Consider the following 5524-nt stretch of genomic DNA (forward strand, 5'->3'; position numbering starts at 1 on the left):
TTCAGGTTTGGTATGCCATACGAACTGCATTCAGATCAAGGCCGTAATTTTGAATCATTTGTGTTCCATGAATGCTGCAAGTTGTTTGGCATAAGAAAAACCAGGAAAATGCCACTTCACACACAGTCTGACGGGATGGTAGAAAAGTACAATTGGACACTAGGACAGGAATCGGCAAAGTTTTGTAATAGCCAAAAGATGACTGGGATGTTTTACTTTCTCCACTCTTGATGGCCTATAGAACAGGAGAGCATGAAGCCACTGGATACACTCCAGCGAAACTGATGTTTGGTCGGGAACTTCGGTTGCCAGTGGACCTGATAACAGGATGCTCACCTTACGAGGAGTTGCCTGAAAATGTGCCAGAGTTCGTGAAAATGTTATCTGAAAGTGCGTTCAAACTTAAAAACGTTTGCTGATTCCATGAAGATATGTTATAATTAGAAATCTACTGAAGTCAGCTTTGTACCAGGAGACAAGGTGTGGTTGTATAATCCCAGGAAGACCAAAGGGAAGTCTTCTAAGTCGTCTCCTCCATGGGAAGGCCCATATGACATAGTGGATCGTCTCTCAGACGTCACTTTCCGAATAAAATGTGGTCGGCGAGGTAAGCCAAACGTGGTGCATGTCAACAGGCTTTGGCGTTATCACGGGCCGGGACATTTCAGTTGAAATGAAATGAACAACAGAACAAATGACACTGCTCAAGATGTGTCACCTGAAAAAGCCACTGTTGAAGAAGAAATTGTACCCACTTTTGAGAAGGGAAACAGTGAAGCCCTTAATGAAGTTACTATCACTGATGTGACTGTTACCAATAATAGGACATTTCCTGATGGAGCAGATGAACCCCATGTGAAGCAGAAGCCAACGAGACAGAGAACAGTACGAAAGAAGATACGTTCCGTAAAATTAAGAGACTTTGTAATTTTAATTTTGTGTTTGTAAATTATGTACATTTAATTAAGTTATTGTTAATTTTCTATTGGTTTAATGTAAGTGGCTATTATTCGAGACGAATAATACTAAGGAAAGGGCAGTGTTACACAGCGAAAGTCACGTGATGCTGCTAGCGCATGCGTGACTGAGTTTCTCGAATTATCAGGGAACTCCCCGAATTTTGGCGAAGCCTCTTTGTTAGTATATAAGCCTGGCGAAAAAAGCCAGCGGTAATGAATGTATGATAGAGCGAACAGTAGTCACGGTGAGTTTCGGGCTAGTGTGTGTTTGCACTCATATAGAGCAAAGTTATCGAGATTGTGAATCGTTGTGATTTACAGCGTGTTATAAAGGTTGTTATGTTTAAAGTGACGAGAAACGTACTGACTGTGGAATTACTGTGTACTAAAATTTTGTATCAAGAAAGAATAAACTAGTTTAATTAAGAAGGGACTTGTATCGCTGAAGTTCCTCAGAAAGAATTTATACCGGAAATTAACAAACAAGCAGATACGCAACAATATGTATATAAAATAAAGTGTACTTGTTAAAATAAATCTTATAGAGCGGTCAGAGTATTTAGTTCGATCATTTATTTCCAAGAACAGTTAATTGATCTATAAAGTTGAATGTAATTTACGCTTTGATTTATTTTGTGTTCATGGTATTTGATTTATTTAGTTATTTAATAACATTTACAAAAATGTATGCATTCATTGTCACAAATTTTGTTTTATTTCAGCAACAATTATAACTTCTAAGAACTTGTGTGGAATCTCTCAATCTTTCCAAAACGACTTAGCTATACTTAGCCTGAAACTAAGTAGATTACTGCCATTATTTTCTGTGATATTTGCTATTTCTTTTCAAGGTATTTTTATAAACGTACCAGTATTTGCTTTCACATAAAAGTGTAAACTACATTTTATGGCCAAATTCAGAAGCCCGCCAAAATATTTCTGTGTTCGATTGCCCTATTCAGTGACTTTCATATGTTTATTATCATTTTTTGATTTTGCAGCTAATTCATCTTCCTCTAATAAACAAAATGATAAATAGTCAGAGTAGTATGCTTTAATTTTTAACAATACATATGTGAGGAAATTAGCATAATATATTCAATAAGAATCTTCACGAATAAAATAAATATATTTTATATTTATCTACACTACAACAGACAGTTCCGCGTAAAACGAATTCGCTAAGCGCATGTCACAGCGTCGTAGGTGTAGTGGAATTATTTCGCAAGTGGAGTCCGGTTAAAGAACGGTTTTTGGTAAGAATGAACATTACACTTTTAAAGTCTTTCGCTTATTTCTAACAATTTAAATTCGTACTTACTAACCAGTCAGTTTTATTTTATTTGTAGGGCTTTACTTTTGTGTTATTTGTTCCAGATATTGAGTATTACAGTATACAGTAATAGTAATATTACTGGTACTTAGGAAAAGTACGAATGTATAAAAATGCTGTACCAACATTAATGGCGTAACTTCGATCTCCAAACCTTTGTTACATACAAGTAATACTAGTAGTATTAGTACTACTAGTAGTTATAATAGTATAAATTGTCGATTGTTTCGGATTTTATTTGACAGTAGGAGTTAGGTTTTTTTAATGTTATAAATTTGTAAGTATGTCCACGTGTATATTTTTTTGTGACTGATTCAATGATTGTAGCTTTCTTGTGACTGTATTTCACAATCAAAATGTAAGTTATAAGTATAACTGTTGCTAATATTAATAAATATTATTATAACAATTAACATTATACACTTACTTTTAGTAGGGGGTTTTGGTGATTTTTTTAGATAATGAAAATAAAAAAAATTCACACCATTGGATTCCACAAACAGAAATTAGTAGATTTACACCGCAAGTTCAATTATGTAGTTCATAATTAATGAAAAACAATTAAAATCGTACCTGTAAATTGACCCTTCCCTTTGGAACAAAATGTTAGCGATATATTGCTTTACCTGGTAAACTGATTCTGCATGACACCCATGTCAAGGCAATAGAAAATATAGTCTCAAGAAAATCGATCAATGTCAAACTCATACACATGTATAAGTATTATATGGATAAAAGAAATGAACATTTTCAATTAACTAAGTGTTAGAAATAAAGTGTGAGCATACCTAAGTACATTATGAAAGGATTTTATAATGATGGTTGAAAACTTGAAATAACATGATTGACAGATATGTACGAGTAGTAAATTCCACCCTTTCTATGTTGATAAATCATATCATTAAGTTCAAGTTATTAGTTATCCCAAGATATAAACGTAATAGAAGAGCTAAGGAAATAAGCATTTGTCTATGAATTATCAATGAAATTAGTAATAAGTGGAGATATACTATGATATTTAAGGAACGTTAGTAACAAAAGTGGCCTATTAATAGAATAATTACTGGTAAAAATCAGTTTAGATTAACAACCTTCTAATATATAGAAAAGTTAGTGTGTTTTGGTAACACTGTGTTCCAGTGTTTTGTCTGCTATTCAATATTGCTTTCATTATGTGGAATGGACATGCTTCAATTTTAGGATATTATGTTGATAATTATATTAATTCTAAAAGCACAGGTGAAAACTATTTTCAAGACTGTGTTGTCCTTGCTCCACTAAAGTTATTTGCATAATTATTCATAAATATGAATGGCATGCATTAAGGTTATATCTTGTATTCTGTTTTGTAAAGTACTTCATTTCCATTTAACATAGATATTGATTGCATAACTCTCTAAGTTAGAGTTGTGATTTCTAATTATTGAACATGTATACATATAAATCACACTCTTGTTTAATATACAAACGAGACTGCCATTGTTCATACCACTTTTATTGTAGACAATTGCTGCACATGTTCTTTTGCTGTAGCCACACCCAATGATATGATGTAGAGCAAACTGTTATCAGAACAACATAGTCTGCTTACAACCAACGATATGATGTAAAGCAATGTTTCCAGGATAACCAATAGGCTGTTTACAATCTCCATTCATCATTTTCTGTCATGCTGTCAGTTCAAGTTGAGCAGACATCTATGTATTAGTTTATGCATTATGTATTCCGCAACACCAAGTTTTTGATACCCTTGTGTCAATTGATTCAATGGATAAATGAAATTTTTAATGCTTTTTGATCCAATGAAACTAGCTAGACCAAAGTAGAGCATGAAAAGAGCTAATGTTTGATGTATGACTGGTCCTTACTGGTCAGTAGCTTTGTGCAAAATTCTAAACAAACCAAAACCTTACTGGTCAAGTCAATACAAACCGACATGCTGGTTTCAGTTTTAACATTTGCTTGCTGGTTGCTGATAAATGGTGATTGATGACTTTAGCAATAATCTTGTTAGTTTTTAAAGCCAATTTCAAACTAGTGGGAGTACGATTGCCTTGAAATATATCATTCCAATTCAGCATGTGTTAGTAATATAGATGTTTTCCATTTGTTGTTTGGTGTACAATCATTCATACTTTATGTATTTGAGCTTTTGGAAACTGTTCAAGATGGTTTTCTTCACCAATTAAAGAACCTACTAGAAACAATGCTATTTTAGATTTATTGTTAACTTCAAATATAGAAATGATCGAGCGTGTGGAAATTGGGTAACATCTGGGTGCAAGTGGTCATTGCTTTATTAGGTTCAATGTTTTGCTGCATATGATATTTTGGTTACAAGTTTCAAAAAAGCAAATTTTGAAGGAATGCAACAAGAATTATCTGTTGTGAATTGGCCAGCTGGATTACTTGAAGACACTCATCAGATGTGGAAAATCTTTAATGATAAATTTTTAAATTTTCAAGATAAACATATCTCTTATAGAAAGAAAAGGGTAGCTGCAAGTAAAAAAAACAACAGGTTGGCTTACAAAGAGTATGAGATAAAATTAAAGAAAAAGCATAATAAATTTAAGAAATATAAGTTAACTGGTATGACAGGAGATTTAGAAGATCAAGAAAGTTGGTGAAACAGGAAATTAGGACATAAAAAAGGATATATGAGAAAAAGTTGGCTAAAAATGTAAAACATAATGGTAAGGATTTATTTAAATACACTAAGGGTAAACAAAATGTTAGGATGGAGTAAGACCCTTGAGGGATGATAAAGGAGGGCTTGTATCTAATGATTATGAGATGGCTGGGTTATTAAATTTTGCTTTTTCTTTGTGTTTCCTAATGAAGATTTAAGCAGTATTTTACATCATGAACAGTTGATCAAACAAATTGACTGCATTAATTCTGAGCTGGTTAAGAAAAAATTGGGAAGTTTATAGAATAATAAGTATCCTGGGCCAGGTAATATTTCCCAAAAGGGTTTTGAAGTAGGTTAAAGATTGGATATGTGAGCCACTTGCTACTATTTTTTGGCAGCCCTTGAATAATGGGCAGGTACCAGAGAATTGGAAGTTAGCTGATGTAGCTTCTCTTTTCAAGGGAGGTGATAAAGACATTTCCCAGTAAGTATAGACCCATTAGTCTTGCATCAGTTGTGGGAAAAGTTTTGGAAAGTCTGACGAAAGATGCTTTGCAAATTCATTTAACAAATTTTAAAATTGTATTGGATAGTCAA

General features: G+C 33.2%; 1 protein-coding gene across 1 annotated transcript in view; it reads left to right on the forward strand.

Moving 5' to 3' along the window:
• The first annotated feature begins 2150 nt into the window (after window positions 1-2150).
• Window positions 2151-5524, forward strand: part of LOC106463830 (ATP-binding cassette sub-family F member 2-like) — a 45125-nt gene continuing 41751 nt past the window's right edge. The window contains exon 1 of the mRNA XM_013923911.2: window positions 2151-2215. The gene's annotated coding sequence lies outside the window, so the exon portion shown is untranslated. The remainder of the gene's footprint in view (window positions 2216-5524) is intronic.

The sequence above is a fragment of the Limulus polyphemus genome, unplaced genomic scaffold (genome assembly GCF_000517525.1).
Source record: "Limulus polyphemus unplaced genomic scaffold, Limulus_polyphemus-2.1.2 Scaffold55, whole genome shotgun sequence".
Lineage (NCBI taxonomy): Eukaryota > Metazoa > Arthropoda > Merostomata > Xiphosura > Limulidae > Limulus > Limulus polyphemus.